This window comes from Pseudophryne corroboree, chromosome 9, assembly GCF_028390025.1.
Source record: "Pseudophryne corroboree isolate aPseCor3 chromosome 9, aPseCor3.hap2, whole genome shotgun sequence".
Classification (NCBI taxonomy): Eukaryota; Metazoa; Chordata; class Amphibia; order Anura; family Myobatrachidae; genus Pseudophryne; species Pseudophryne corroboree.
In genome coordinates this window covers 234,551,419-234,568,833 of record NC_086452.1, presented here as the reverse complement: position 1 = coordinate 234,568,833, position 17,415 = coordinate 234,551,419, and the positions used below count along the sequence as shown (strand labels likewise).

General features: G+C 42.4%; 1 protein-coding gene across 4 annotated transcripts in view; it reads left to right on the top strand.

Moving 5' to 3' along the window:
• LOC134957934 (complement factor H-like) overlaps positions 1 to 17,415 on the top strand; it is a 498,750-nt gene that overhangs the window by 365,913 nt on the left and 115,422 nt on the right. The window lies entirely within an intron of this gene.

Here is a 17,415-nt window from a genome sequence, read left to right as displayed (position 1 = left end):
GTACTGTACTCCCCTGTATGTAAATGCAGACAAGTATTGGCTGTCAGGGTGCAGAGGGACCGAAAAGAAAGCAGAACAGAGGTCAATGACAGTGAAACATTTCACAGTAGGGGGAATTTGCATGAGGATGACAGCTGGATTTGGCACTACGGGGAATTGGCTCTCAACTATTTTGTTTATCCCCCTAAGATCCTGCACTAGCCTGTAACCCCTCCCCCCACTCTTTTTCACAGGGAAGATGGGACTATTGGCAGTGCTGGACGTCCTAACTAGGATGCCCTGTTGTAGCAAGCGCTCTATGACTGGGTACACTCCTAATTCCACCTCTGGCTTCAGAGGATACTGTGGGATTTTTGGAGCTATCCTACCATCTTTTACTTGCACTATTACAGGAGCTACATTAGCAATCAATCCAGTGTCTTGTCCATCTTTGGTCCAGAGGGATTCCGGTATCTGGGAGATCATTTCCTCTACCTTGGATGGACACTTGTCTATAACAGTAGAGTGTGACATTAACCTTTGTGGGGTGTCTAGCATATCCTGCACTTCCTGAATGTGATTCTAGGGTATATCTAAGAAGACACCCTCAGGAGTACAATATATGACACACCTCATCTTACACAATAAATCTCTCCCAAGTAGATTAGTCGGAGCTGATGCAGCTAGCAAAAAGGAATGCTTGGTTTGCAAAGGCCCTATCGTAATCTCCGCTGGTCTACTCAAAGGGTAGTGTTGCACTACTCCTGTTACCCCCATTGCTGAAATTGTTTTACCCGTGGTTTTCATACCTACCGTTGAATTTAACACTGACCTGGCCGCCCCTGTATCTACAAGGAAAGGTAGTGATCTACCAGCTACATCAACTGTAACCTCAGGTTCACTACCAAGGCTAGCAATTAACTTCACTGGCTGCAGACTACAGGTGTGGCCTAACCCCTATTGTATGTTGTGATCCTCCTGCAGCACGCTGGCAGCTACAATATGTGAGGGGATAGCTGAGAATTTCCAGAGGTCTGCCAGTCCCTCCTAGGTGGGTACCTCCTGGTTTCCCATGCATGTGGCTCATAACTCCTCCTATGCGGTCCCTGATCCCAATTACGTGTGTTATACTGTGGGTCAAGTTCTGGTCTAGGGGGTCGGTATACCTTATGTGTGTCTTTAAAATTACAGTTCCGTGTGAAATGTCCTTCCCTTTGACAGTTATAACATTTTACTACATACGACTTACCATCAGGGGTCTGGGGTTTTGGCTGATGTGGCTATGTTGTCAGGGCTTTTATTCTTACTGTCATCTGCTTATCCCCATGTGACTCCCTGTGGTTAATGATGTTCCGATCATGCTCGATAGCGGACTCTCTTAATGCAGCCACCGAGATACCTCTCCAGTTAGGTTGAGTGGTTTGTACCCTGGTTCTCAACGTTTCTTTTAACCCGTCCATTAATACAGACACAGCTACCTCTCTATGATGTACATTTTCCTTAATGTCCCCGACCCCAGTGTATCTAGCCATTTCCTGCAGTGCTGGATGGAAATATTCAGAAGCCGTTTCACCTTCTTTTTGTCTTATTGAGAAGATTTTATTCCATTTGACAACAGTAGGGAAATATACTCCTAATTGCAGATTGATTTGTCGTACATTCTCCTGAGTGTACTCATCAGTGAGAGGTACTTCTGCATCTAATTTACAATCAGTAATTAATTTTGCAGGGTCAATATTAGAGGGTAAACATGCCTGTAGCACTGTTCGCCAATCTTTATTTGTGGGTTCGGTGGAGTTACCTAATTCTCTAACAAACCTCTGACATGCGGCTAGATCCTTTCTGGTATCGGGAAATTCAGACATAATTGTTCTCAATTCTGTCCGGGACCAAGAACAATGCATAGCAATGTTCCTGACGGGAGTGACTCCCTGAGCGTCAGTCCTCCCATTGGGGACTGCTATCACCCTGACAGGATTTAGTTCAATTACATCATTCTGACTTGCTTCTACAATGTAAGGTGCAATTGTCTCTGCATAATGTACTGTACCGTACTTACCTGTGGACACGACCTCACCTACTCCTCTTCTAGGGGCCTTCACTACTCTTATTGGTTGGTCCGTGCCCACCTGGGTGTCTCGTATGGTGGCTGCTAGAGAGAGTGCTGATATCGTGCTGGGCTCATCTTCTTGGTCGCAGTCCTGAGGGAAGTTTAAGATGGGATACAACTTGCACGGGTTAGCATTAACACATTTATTAAGTTCACTATTATCATATATCAGTATGCCATTGTCTGTAGCCACTTTCTCTCCTGTAATATACGGTGGTGGTGCAGTTGCTATCAGTTTCCTGCTAGGGTTGGAACCAGCTGTGTGAGCTAGTTCCCTCTGCATATCGCCCTCTTGTTGCCATAAATGTAAACAATCTGTATGTCTAATCCTTTGTTTTCTGAATTTTATTAGACATATCCTTCTCCTTAAATTCTGCAACACCTCTGGACTAAAACTGCCTACCCTAGGGAATGGTTCCCTATCTCCCGCAGTAATACGTTCCCATTCATTGCATAAAACCTCTGCGTGTGATCCATATTTCTCCCACATTATGTACCTCTCCGACCCCTTGGGCCACGGAATATCAACCTGAACCCTGGTTGATTGTCCCTTACTTGAGCAACTGTCCCCCATCTTTTGCAGGTATTGCTTTCTCAGCTAATTCCTACAAAAAAAACAAAATACTCAGTGATAAGGCAACAGTGAAAGTTCAACGAATGCTCTCACCCACTCACGCCCACGTTGGCCAATACACCTAAACACTGTCGTCAGCGCCGGTCGTACCCAACCTAGGGCCCCTGTGTAATCTTTATTTACTGGAAAAATATGGGAGTGACTTACCCTTTCCCAGTAAATATTGCTCGTTGGAGATTTCCTGAGTGACCAGCGAAACTCCCTTAAAATAAAAAATCTGTTACACAAATCACGTTGCGTGTGCTACACTTAGCGCCTATGATCCTGCGATTTTACGCAAATGTCGTAAAAGGGTATCACGTTGAGCTAAATATTGCACCCACTGACGCGCGGTACAATCGCACAGCGTATAGGTAACTGTTACTTATCCGCTGTACGACTAATGGAATCGTTTTTCCGGCTGCAAAACCTCAGCCGGAGCATTTCAAAACGGGCCTATATGGGTTCTACGCCAACCACCTGGGCTGCGCTCTCTACACAACTCTCTGCTGACCTCTTAGGCCGCAGTATTCAGAGCTTTGCTTGACTTTGTCAGCGGTTTTCTGACTTCGCTGACCTCTTGGTCTGCTGTTATCTACTACATGCTTCTTTGTACTCTAATCAATGTTAACGTGAGCAAGCCCCTCTCACGCCACCAAGTGTCCACTCACCTGGTGTGGTCTCCTACGGGATCCCAAATTCCCTGGGTCCACAAAACCTTTATTGTTTGCACACTCACGCTCGTTCACTCATATACACTTTGGTTTTTCTGTACAGAAAATTAACTTTCATTTATATAAAACAGCCTTAGTACCAGAGGTGACACAATAAGAAAAAGTCTTTTAAACTAAATATTGGAAACTGAACAAATTTGTGCTATTATCGCGTGGCTACCGTCTCGCGCCTAAACTAAAACAATGCTATAGTGTGATTTGTACTTAGTGGGCGTACCTGTACGCACATTGCGTAAACACGCCACGTGCGTAGGCCTTTACGTTGCGTACGCAGTCCCGTACTTTGTCAGAGACACGTGTACAAAGGCCGTACGTCCGCAGTACTACAAATCCCACACTTCTATAAATGTAAGCAATATTTACCTATAATCGCTCACTTAACACTGCACAGTTTCCTCTGTATCAACCTTTACAACTAGGCCAGGCTGTGTGTGCGTCTTACACTTACTTCCTTAAATATTAACTCTATATTTTAACTAAATAGCAACACATTTTTTTCAGTACAGGTCAAAATGAATCTAGTAATCGCTAATTATGGCAATAATGCGAGCAGATATGCAAAGTACAAAATACAGGTGTGTGCGTGTGATGTGTGCGCATTTGGCGCCAAACAGAAATTTCACAGATTTAAAAATAGCTTTGCGTTCTTACCTTACGGATCCCTCCAGCATCCCTACAAACCATGCAGGGCAGACGCTTATCTAATCAGCACTAGTGTATCCACCAACCAAGAGAAGGCTTCCGGGGGATACCTTTCTACCTTTCCGCCCTTTGCTGATAGATAAAGTCTGCGTAAACCTGCTAGGCTGCGGGTATGAGGAAAAACCGGCAGAGCCCCCAATTGATAATGTCGATATTATCTTAAACCGCAAAGCTATATCTCTAGATACACTTTTACAGTTGAGCCGGTTTGGCCACTAGACTGAATACACGTGCTACGCACTTTGTACGCGTACATAGTCCCGTACGTGGTACGTACTTGGCGTACACACGCCGCGCTGATTGTACAGAGTACGCACAGCGCACGCACACACAATTGATAACCTTTAAACCTTATACGTAATTCAATGCAATGTTATTCTTACAATCTAAACCATGTGCCGCAAAGCACAGTAAGGATGTTATACCTTAAACCTTAAGTAGCGCTGACGGTATAAATTACCCGCAGTGCGTACACCTTATCAATACTTATAAACCTTATACAGTTAAAAGACACTTTAAACCCTTGCAGGAAAGTGAGGACACAACATTATTCAAAAATTGTAGGGTTAACCTTTGGTTAACTCATTAACTGTGGCCACAAGCTTTGTTCATGCACCCCTATGCAAGCCCAATTATCTTAAACCTGGGTCAGCTGTCCTTTAGTAATTTATCAGCCAGTGTCAGGTGACTAGTGTACCTTTAAAAGCCATGGAGTATTGACAGATACACATTAAACCAAGTAGGCATTTTTGCAGTTATATTATGTGTGATACAGTTGCTAGGCTTTCATTTTTGAGACTCTGTGATAGTGTAGGACCTGCATGAAGATGGGGTACCTTGGCGAGTGGTTTGCAGGCTTCCATTGGCCAATTCACTAACTAAACCCCCATCATTTATTGATGTTGTGAAAATAAGTGAGCTTGCTTTGGTGAGTGCTGAACTTTCTGTTTGTATATTTTTAAGTAGGTGGCCATGGGCTACATGCACCCCACCCTATGAGTGGTGAGTGCAGACACTGCACCCCGCTTCTGTGGTGGTAAGTGCTGTGGTTTTATATTTGTTGGTAGGTGTGTATGTATGTATGTATGTATGTATATATATATATATATATATATATATACATACACACACACACACACACACACACACACACACACACACACACACACACACACCACACACACACAGAGAGAGAACCTTGCACTCTCCTTAGTAGTTTCATTCACCTTAATGCTTTAATATAACTGAATAAACAATGGGGTTTTAGTTCATGAATTGTACAATGCATTTAAGCATTGCAGCCCACTTCACTGGACCCCAATTCACTGCAAGTCCTACTCTATCACATACATTGTCACATAGATTTTTTGGAGACCTGGCAATTGCTATCACATAGGAGAAAATGTGCTTACCTGGTTGAAAGCTCACCTGCCAAACTTATGTCTTTTAAAGGTAAGACAGTCACCAACACAACTCCACAAATGTGCTTACTTGGTTTAAAGCTCACCTGCCAATTTACTTCTGGCTTTCAAAGTGAGACAGTCACCAACACACCTAAACAGCAGCTGACCCAGGTTTAAAGTAAATTAGCTTAGGGGTGCATGGGAGAGAGATATGATTCCAAATGTGCCAATTAGAAATTAACCCTATTATACATATATGGGAATCCATGGCACTCGCCATTACCAGGAGAGGGGTGTACTAACATAATCCCCACCCCTAGGTTGGGGTGCAGTGGGCTGTGACTACCTGCTCAAATATACATATACAAAGAACCCTGAACTCTCCTTAGTAATTTCATTGCGATGTCTAGGCCTGACCTTCCCAAGACTGTATGGGAAGAGGAGGCTCCTACCACCATTTGCATTCCCACTGCAAGTGCTGGGAGGAGCACCACCAGTCCTGTTGCTGATATTGAGATTAAGGATGTTACTGTAGAAGTACACCAGGATGAGGAGGATATTGGTGTAGCTGGTGCTGAGGAGGAAGTTGACAATGAGGATTCTGATGGTGATGTGGTTTGTTTGAATAAGGCACCAGAGGAGACAGTTGTTGTCCATGGGATTAAAAATCCCATTGTCATGTATGGGCAATACACCAAAAAATCCCCCTCTTTGATGTGGAATTATTTCTCCATATATCCGGACAACAAGTGTCAAGCCATCTGTTGCATTTGTCAATCCATGATTAGTAGGCGTAATGATTTTAACCACCTAGGAACATCCTCCCTTATGCGTCACCTGCAGCACATTCATCATAAGTCATTGTCAAGTTCAGAAACTTTAAGTAAGAGTATAAGCAGTCCAGTGAAGCCTAAATCCCTTTTTCATGTTGTTTCCAAGCTCCTGCAATCCACACCACCAATTTCCTCATCATCAATTTCTTCCTCAGTCAGGATTGGAAGTAGTCCTGCAAGCCACGTCACTGGCATAACTGATGAGTCCTTTCCTATCCGAAGTTCCTCCAGAGGAAAGTAATTGTGAAACATGCAATATCACAAGAGAGCGCTAGATACCGATCATTACTATATAAACATTTTATTCAATCACATAAAATAAAAGCAGAAAAAATGCAATGCATATTTTCATAAAATTATTCTCACTGCTGATATTATTTACACGCTGCCATATAATGTATCCCAATTGTATATTGCACAGATGTCCACATCCAAAAGACCAGTGTGGCCGGTTCACTTCAAAGCAAATTATAAAGTCCCAATTTGTTTTAGGGAATGTGAATGGTGTTCACTAGATGGTGAATGTTCAGCTGTATAAACGATGGGCGCTATGCTACTACCTCCCCCGACCGCCAAACAATTTTGTGCTCACCACTTATTCCTTAGAGTCTCAAGTGAGGCTTGCTGTCAGCATGCGGAATCCGTTGTGGTTGGTGGGAGCTGCGGTGTTCTATTCAGTTCACCGGGGAGGGAGGGCGCCATTCGTAGCTGTAGAATTCAGGCAGTTTGCCGTGTGCTGGAGTCCGGACTGTGGTGCTGTGCTTGTGTAGATCTCAGGGAAAAACAGCATAACTGATGAGTCCTTTCCTATCCGGGGTTCCTCCAGAGGATCCTTGTGTGCTATGCCTACTGCTTCTGCTGCTGTTGTTGCTGCTGGGAGTTTATCATCATCCCATAGAGGAAGTTGGAAGACCACTTTTACTACTTTAACGAAGCAATTGACTATACAACAGTCCTTTGCGAGGAAGATGAAATATGACAGCAGTCACCCTGTTGCAAAGCGGATTAATAAGTCCATAACAACTCTGCTGTTATCTAATCATGCATCCGGTATCCACCATTAGTGCAGTGGGATTTAGACAGTTGATGGACATACCGTGTTCCCTTACCAAATCCTGTCTAGATTCCACTACACTAGGCAAGCAATTCCCGGACTGTACTGGGACATTAAGAAAAGTGTCCTCAAAAATGTGATTGCACCCACTGTCCACTTAACCACGGACATGTGGAAGGGTGGAGCAGGGCAAACTAAGGACTACATGACTGTGACAGCCCACTGTATAGATGTGGCACCACTAGCAGCATCTCACAAATGCCAACTCGTTCCAAGGCATGCTACGCTATGTATCACCAGTTTCCGTAAGAGGCACACTGCTGAGAACCTCTTACACAAACTGAGGGACATTATCGCACAATAGCTTACCCCACTTAGACTCTCCTGGGGATTTGTGATATCTGACAATGCCACCAATATTGTGTGAGCATTACATCTGGGCAAATTTCAGCACATCCCATATTTTGCTCACACAATTAATTTGGTGTTTTTTTGTTAAAAGACAAGGGTACGCAGGAGATTCTATCTGTTGGTGGCCTGAAAAATTGCAGGCCACTTTTGACATTCAGCGACTGCGTGCTGAAGACTGGAGTGCCAACAATCACTCCTGAACCTGCCCTGCCATCACCTGAAGCAAGAGGTAGTAACGAGGTGAAAATCAACACTCTATATGTTTCAGAGGACGGAGGAGCAGCAAAAGGCCATTCAAGCCACCTACGATAAAGGCAAAGGAGGGGAAATGCACCTGACTCAAGCACAGTGGAGAATGATTTCCGTGTTTCCTAGATTTAAAGCCTACGTTTTATCTCTCTTTTCGGCAGACACAAGTCTGCTGAGGTGCAAAGACCTGCTGGTGAGAAAATTGTCAGCTCAAGTGGAACGTGACATGTCAACAGCTCCTCCTTCATTTTCTACTGCAACTGGGGCTGCGAGGAAAATAATAGAATTTCCTAGCCGACTCGCTGGCGGTGATGCAGGGCAGTCAGGAGCAAGTTTTGACATCTGGTCCAGACTGAAGGAGCTGCAACAGTTACTGACATGTCTACTGTAACTGCATATGATGCTGTCACCATTGAAAGAATGGTGGAGGATTATATCAGTGACAGCATCCAAGTAGTCATGTCAGACAGTCCATATGAATACTGGTAGGAAAAAGAGGCAATTTGGAGGCCCTTGCAGAAATTGGCTTTATTTTACCTAAGTTGCCCCCTCTCCAGTGTATACTTCGAAGAGTGTTTAGTGCAGCCGGTAACCTTGTCAGTGATTGGCATAGGAGGTTACTTCCACAAAATTGGATAAGATGATGTTCATCAAAATTAATTATAAATTCCTCCAAGAAGACCTTTACCAGCAATTGCCTCCAGAAAGTACTGTGATGGTGGATTTCAGTGGGGATGAATTAATACTCTGTGAGGAATAGGATGTAAACACTGAAGAAGGTGAGGAATCAGAATGAGGATGAGGATGACATCTTGCCTCTGTAAAGCCAGTCGTGTGGCACACCCTATCGCTGAAATGATTGGTTTGTTAAAGTGTGCATGCCCTGTTTTTTTTTTTTAAAGATATATGTATTAGGATTTTATGAAAGACAACTGAATCCTTAACAGTACATGTCAGAAAAAATTCTCAAACTTCATATCACAATAAAGTATTTAACAAAACAGTCAAAAGGCCATTAATATTATTGATGAACCTTGAGCAATCTGACTCTGTACTAATTACTGAATAAAGATAGATAATGAAAATAGAAGGGAAAGATAAAAGAGACAAGGGGAGCACACATAGGGGAAGTAAGGGAAGGGAGAGAATGGGATGTCAGCGACTCTGGAATAATGGAGGCCAGCATTTGTGATATCTCAAAATATCACTGTAATTAAAAATACAAAATAGGCATTAGAGATAATAAATTATATCAATAGTCTTGTACATACAGGTTATATGTCACCACTTTACAATCTATCATTTTTAAAACATGAGCTTTTGTAGGAGGTTCTAGAGTCTCAATGAAATGACTCAATTTTAAACAGAACTTACAGAGTCCAAATGAGGAGGTTAGTGTCAACAGCGTTCTCCAATCACAATACATTATTTGTAAAAGTTTTTGTTTGACCTCAGTAATAGAAGGAACAGAACGTTGAACCCATCGAATCAATAAACATTTTTTACCAAGTGCGAGTATAATACTAAGCAAGGGGCGAATCCTCTGTTTTAGGCTCCAATTCGTAAAATTTAAACACAGGCAGGCTAGTGTATCTGGTTGGACATTCATGGAAAACAACTGGTTGATAAACGCTATAAGTTTATTCCAAAATAATTTAACTTTCCTGCACTCCCACATACAATGTAAAAAGGATGCCGAAGAAAATCCGCATTTAATACAATTCCCTGTTTCACTAGGTATCATATGTTTACATTGTTGCAGGGTAATATACGCCCTGTGAATAGTCTCAAGTGTACCTCTTGTAGATATGATGAACCCAGGTATTTCAGGGATCGTTGGCAAGGGTCAATAAGTTCAGCGACATCCGTCAAGGTAGGAATATCGCTTTTCCATTTTAATAGCATATTATCCCATTGAACAGTGGGAGAGCAAGTCATTATAACAGCATACAAGGACTGCACTTTATAGGGGCATAAACAAACAGACTTGAGAAGAGTATCAATAGTATTGGAAAGCATTTTTAAGCCAATAGGCATAGTTGAATGAGAATGGGGTATGATAGAATATACAAAGTGACGCACCTGGAAGTACATGAATATGTGTTGTTTAGGGAGGTTACATTTTGGGCACAATTTTGAAAACGAATAGATAGAGCCACCAGGATCAAAAACCTTGTTAAACGAGTCAAGACCTTAAGATTTCCACAGTAAAAAAGCAGTGTTTTGTAATGAGGGCAAAAATGCTGGGTTGCCCCAAAAGGGAACAAACTGGGAGAAAAAAGGATTTCTATGACATTTTTTGTTAATCGTGATCCAAGCTAGAAAGGTGTCCTTAAATAAAATGTGGTCTTTAACCTTTGAAGGTATTTCAGAGGGTCGTAAATGAACTAAGGCAGCAGGCGAGTATGGGAAAAAAATAGCTTGTTCTAACTCTAAGTCAGTATAAAATGAGGTATTATGGAACCAATCAAGTATGTAGCAGAAATGCACTGCCAAGGAATAGGGCTTTAAGTCAGGGAAACCGAAACCTCCATCTATTTTAGCAGATTTCAGCTTCAGTTTAGCAATCCTTGGACGCTTACCACGCCATATAAATTTTGAAAACAGAGCTTTAAGTTTAAGAATATCAGAATGTGTAAGGGAAATTTCCCCAAAATAATTTGGGGAAAAGACCACTTTTAATAACTTCTATTCTACCAAGTAGAGATAGTGGAAGGTCTTTCCACGCATCTAATTTCAAAGCTACGTTGGCTATAGCCTGAGAAAAATTAATCCTATACAAGTTAGCTAGGTCAGGGCAGATATTAATACCTAGCAGAGGCGGATTGGCCATAGGGTTCACAGGGAAGATTCCCGGTGGGCCAGCGCACCCGTGGGGCCTGTTTTGTTTGAGGACATCTGGTCCTATTTATAGACATAATGAATAAGATGCTAAATGATTTGCATATATGAAAATGACTTTGCCACTTAGCCTGTGATTGCAGATGATCTAGTGTATGCTCTGTCTGCCTGCTTGGCTGACATATAAGATTGAGTGAATAGTGATTGGGATACGGTTGGTGTAATAAGCAAGAAAATATATCTTTCTAAAGAATGATATAGTTTCCTAAATTCTAAAGGTGTATCATATAATGTGCTCATAATAATTAATTTTATTTATTTTTAACTTCCCCCTTGATGCTGGACATGCCTACTATCTGGAAAGTTTTGGGGGGAGGTTGCTGCTGCCATGGCCCATGGCTAGACCTTACACCTCTGGTGCTGCCCATGTGGGGCCATTAGTTCAAATTTTTCCAGGGCCGCTTTTTGTTCCCAATCCGCCCCTGATGCCTAGATACTTAAAGTGAGATTTGGATATTTTGAAAGGAGGAATATCAGGGTGTAAAAAGGTAGTCGGCAAGGTTTTACCTAATAATAAAATTTCCGATTTCATGATATTATTCTTGTAACCTGCAATTTTCCCAAAGGAAGAAATCAAATGTATTAAAGCTGGTAATGATTGTTCTGGGTTAGTTAAAAATAAAAGTGTGTCATCGGCAAATAAAGCTATTTTTAATATTTCCGACCCTATTGTTATCCCCTGAATAAGATTAGATTCACGAACAGCCACAGCTAGCGGTTCGATCGATAGGTCAAAAAGGAGAGGGGAAAGGGGGCACACTTGTCTTGTTCCCTGTTGTAATAAGAAAGCAGGGGACATTACTCCATTGCAAGATACATAAGATGAAGGGGAGGAGTACAGGGTTTTTATAATAGAAACAAAAGACTCTGGGAAACCTAATTTTTCCAACATATGGAACAGGTGGGACCACAATAAAAGGTCAAAGGCCTTTTCTGCGTCTAAGGTAAGAATCAAACTATGGGGTGGGTCTGGGGATAAATTAAGATTTTCACGGTGTATGACTGATAGAACTCTCCGGAGATTCACCACTGAGTGCCTACCTGAAATAAAGCCAGTTTGGTCTTTGTGGATCAGGATAGGAAGAATATTTTTAAGTCTTTGCGCTAAAATAGATATAAAGATTTTGAAATCGACATTAAGCAATGATATCGGTCTGTATGAGCCCGGTAGTGAAAGGTCCCTACCCTCTTTTGGTAAGACTTTGATCACAGCATTAGTAAAATATAGGGGGAGAGTCCCATCAGTCATAATATGATTATAAACGGCTTGTAGAGTAGGGCAGATTTGTGAGGATAGTAGTTTATAAAATTCATTGGAATACCCATCTGGGCCAGGGGCTTTACATGGTTTAAGTTGTTTTATAGTTGTGTGCATGTCCTGTTTAAACTACCCCTGGATGGGGCAAGTTGAGTTTGGGTGGGTTAGATACCGTACTAAGCAGGACTGTGTAGTGAATTTTTTGTTATTCAGCCCCTGCCCTAGTGGAGCTTACCACTCTAAAATCGAAAATAATTTCATACTATAAGTAGGACTGTGGTAGGAAGTTATCCTAACTTTTGTGCCCACAGCATGCCTCGGTCTCGCAAGCCAGACATGTTCCTGGCTGTAAACCAATATGAGACTCCATACTGGGCCTTATTCAGTAACTTTGTGCCTCACATCTAGTGCTGCAGTACAATGAAAAGCTGATGAAATGCAAAATCACTGAAACTCTTTTCTTCTTGCGATAACCCTACGCAGCCCTTAGGAAAAGAAGATCCCTGTACAACAAATGCGCATCTTCTAAATAAATAATCCTAAAATGTGGAACATCAATAATAAATCAAAATTAAGGTTGACTAATTGGAGCCATTCATTTGTGTGAGTCCCTAACATGAAATAATTGAGAAGAAACACTCTCTAATGCTCCGGTAGAAAATCTTACCTTTCTGGCAGTTGCACTTGTAAATGCCAAATTGTTTCCTTAAAAATATTTAAAATGCCCAGTCTAATATATATTGTAAACGCCTGCACCTCTTATTACCATGTGCCATGAATGTGCGCTATACATAGCAAAACACTGCATCCCATAAGAGAAAACAATACACCCACACATTATCTGAGTTCAAAAGCTCATTGATGTATATATTTGTTATTAAAAGGATATGGATTCAATATATTACAATGTACAGTATACACATAATTACATGATTACAATTTATACAGTAAGCAGTTAATACAGTTAGTTACAGGTCAGCATACAATACCATTATCTTTCTCATATAAATGTGTCTCTCCATATCACTCTCTCTCTCTCTGTAAAATCATGCAGGCACTCTATCATTGTCTGGGACAGATCAGCAACTGCCTTCTGTGTGATCAGCAATGTGTTATCTAGTTTTTGGGGGAGGGGACTTTCTCATGCATGATGAGTCACTAGTCTATTTGTATATGCTCCACAGGTTCAGCCTTGAAGACATCCAAAGGGGCTGACCTGAGTTTCCATTCCATTGTACTAATAAGAGTGATTTTACCTTTCATACATTTAATCATAACTATTTGTTGCAATGTCCTACAACTTACTAACAAGTATCAAATGAATCTACACATTAATCTGGTTGCTTAAATACCAAATATGACAGGTGTATCTGGCTTCATTCAAATACACATACATGACATTACTTCATTATATCATTATAAATCATCATGATGTCTGGCGCTTGATATTTTTGTAATTATGTACTGCATGAAATAAGTATCGAATCCATCTCTGTGGCAAGTCCATGTAAATGCGTGTGTTACCATATTTTGCTATGCTCGCTGCGCGTATTTGCAAGTATAGCGACTCATAATGTGTGTAGTTTGTATGTTCTTTTTATGTAATATTTTGACTTCAACAGTCCACCCTTTGGCAGTAAACAATAACTGCCATCAATTATTAACATTAAAAAAAAATGTTTTGTACAATAATCGGTGACCTACACACAAGTATGTATTCATTTTGCTAATCAGACACTTGACTATATTTGGGGAAGACAGGGAGGAGGACGAGACATCCTCTATATGCACTCGGCGGTCACGGGACCACTGGTTGGGTGTGGGACAACCTTCAACCTATAGAGTATGCTGGGACAGTGCTTTGGCCTATAATGTCTTGCGACGAACATTTCACACATACATGTACCTACATCTTTGTACACTGATGTTTGGATTCGATGGAGGTTCTGCTTGGTAGATGAAAACACAAACAAATCGTAAAAGTGACACATAAAATTTTCATGATCTACATATTCCTATCATTTTCTGAACATTGTTTCCATTTCTGGAACGTATGCTAGGTCTGTTTAATAATTGAACAAGGGTTATAAGTAGTGTCCTTCCTAAATAACATAAACCTTCGGAGTTCGGGGAGAGCCACTCATAAACCTTTCTTCCACATATATTAATGAGCTCTTTATCTGCAATGTGTGAATAGCCATTGTCTGATTGATTGTTCCTGATTACCTCTGAACTCCATAACTACTAGACCTTCGATTTTTCTATGGCTTTAACAAACTGATCGGCTAATTCTGGGATCCTATAAGGAAATCACCCCTTCCTCCAGAACCAGTTCCAGTCCCACACTCGACTCCTCATAAAAAAACCTCGCAAAAATAGAATATCCTGAAAAAAAATGTTTGTCAGCGGGATAGAGAGAAAAGAGAAATAGAACAAAACAACTCTTGTTCATAACAAATCAATTACAATGACTGGTCTTTCTGCAATCCTTTAGTATGCTCAGGTAGTATTCAACAGTGCCGCCACTCAGTCTTCACGTAACAGAGTCTCTGGTGATACTTTTGCCATCTCACTCCATTTACGAGTTCCTTCCGTACTACCGACTTTCCTGCAATGGGAATCGTGGACCCAAGTCTCTCTCTCGGCTACTTTCACTGGGATAGTGCTGTCAACAAAACTTGGTATGGTCCTTCCCACCTGTCTATTAGGCAACCTGAGTGTAAGGACAGTCACACAGTCTCTTGGTTCACAATCTTGACAGTTAGTACCAGCAATCAACAGTTTCAAGTTATTTTGTCAAGTTCTCAAATGCTGGCTCATGTCAAAAAGGTACTGTACTGTCACCTCATTGGTGTATTTCTGATCATTGTGCGGATCAATCATGACATGAGGTTGTCTTCCAAAAACAACCCAAAAAATAGACACAAATACCAAAACAAAAACAAAAACAAATTTCGAAGAGGGTAATTCGTTGAGTGAAGATCTGGGAATGGTTCCGATGCTACATAATACTAGTGGCAGTATCTATGATCACAATAGTACAATTTCAAGCTTTGCTCCTACTTCTAGGGGTACCATTATCTACTAGAGATGAGCGCCGGAAATTTTTCGGGTTTTGTGTTTTGGTTTTGGGTTCGGTTCCGCGGCCGTGTTTTGGGTTCGACCGCGTTTTGGCAAAACCTCACCGAATTTTTTTTGTCGGATTCGGGTGTGTTTTGGATTCGGGTGTTTTTTTTTAAAAACACTAAAAAACAGCTTAAATCATAGAATTTGGGGGTCATTTTGATCCCAAAGTATTATTAACCTCAAAAACCATAATTTACACTCATTTTCAGTCTATTCTGAATACCTCACACCTTACAATATTATTTTTAGTCCTAAAATTTGCACCTAGGTCGCTGGATGACTAAGCTAAGCGACCCTAGTGGCCGACACAAACACCGGGCCCATCTAGGAGTGGCACTGCAGTATCACGCAGGATGTCCCTTCCAAAAAACCCTCCCCAAACAGCACATGACGCAAAGAAAAAAAGAGGCGCAATGAGGTAGCTGTGTGAGTAAGATAAGCGACCCTAGTGGCCGACACAAACACCGGGCCCATCTAGGAGTGGCACTGCAGTGTCACGCAGGATGTCCCTTCCAAAAAACCCTCCCCAAACAGCACATGACGCAAAGAAAAAAAGAGGCACAATGAGGTAGCTGTGTGAGTAAGATAAGCGACCCTAGTGGCCGACACAAACACCGGGCCCATCTAGGAGTGGCACTGCAGTGTCACGCAGGATGTCCCTTCCAAAAAACCCTCCCCAAACAGCACATGACGCAAAGAAAAAAAGAGGCGCAATGAGGTAGCTGTGTGAGTAAGATAAGCGACCCTAGTGGCCGACACAAACACCGGGCCCATCTAGGAGTGGCACTGCAGTGTCACGCAGGATGTCCCTTCCAAAAAACCCTCCCCAAACAGCACATGACGCAAAGAAAAAAAGAGGCGCAATGAGGTAGCTGTGTGAGTAAGATAAGCGACCCTAGTGGCCGACACAAACACCGGGCCCATCTAGGAGTGGCACTGCAGTGTCACGCAGGATGTCCCTTCCAAAAAACCCTCCCCAAACAGCACATGACGCAAAGAAAAAAAGAGGCGCAATGAGGTAGCTGTGTGAGTAAGATAAGCGACCCTAGTGGCCGACACAAACACCGGGCCCATCTAGGAGTGGCACTGCAGTGTCACGCAGGATGGCCCTTCCAAAAAACCCTCCCCAAACAGCACATGACGCAAAGAAAAAAAGAGGCGCAATGAGGTAGCTGTGTGAGTAAGATAAGCGACCCTAGTGGCCGACACAAACACCGGGCCCATCTAGGAGTGGCACTGCAGTGTCACGCAGGATGGCCCTTCCAAAAAACCCTCCCCAAACAGCACATGACGCAAAGAAAAAAAGAGGCGCAATGAGGTAGCTGTGTGAGTAAGATAAGCGACCCTAGTGGCCGACACAAACACCGGGCCCATCTAGGAGTGGCACTGCAGTGTCACGCAGGATGTCCCTTCCAAAAAACCCTCCCCAAACAGCACATGACGCAAAGAAAAAAAGAGGCGCAATGAGGTAGCTGTGTGAGTAAGATAAGCGACCCTAGTGGCCGACACAAACACCGGGCCCATCTAGGAGTGGCACTGCAGTGTCACGCAGGATGGCCCTTCCAAAAAACATTCCACAAACAGCACATGACGCAAAGAAAAATTAAAGAAAAAAGAGGTGCAAGATGGAATTGTCCTTGGGCCCTCCCACCCACCCTTATGTTGTATAAACATGACATGCACACTTTAACCAACCCATCATTTCAGTGACAGGGTCTGCCACACGACTGTGACTGAAATGACGGGTTTGGTTTGGACCCCCACCAAAAAAGAAGCAATTAATCTCTCCTTGCACAAACTGGCTCTACAGAGGCAAGATGTCCACCTCATCATCATATCACCGTGTACATTCCCCTCCTCACAGATTATCAATTCGTCCCCACTGGAATCCACCATCTCAGCTCCCTGTGTACTTTGTGGAGGCAATTGCTGCTGGTCAATGTCTCCACGGAGGAATTGATTATAATTCATTTTAATGAACATCATCTTCTCCACATTTTCTGGATGTAACCTCGTACGCCGATTGCTGACAAGGTGAGCGG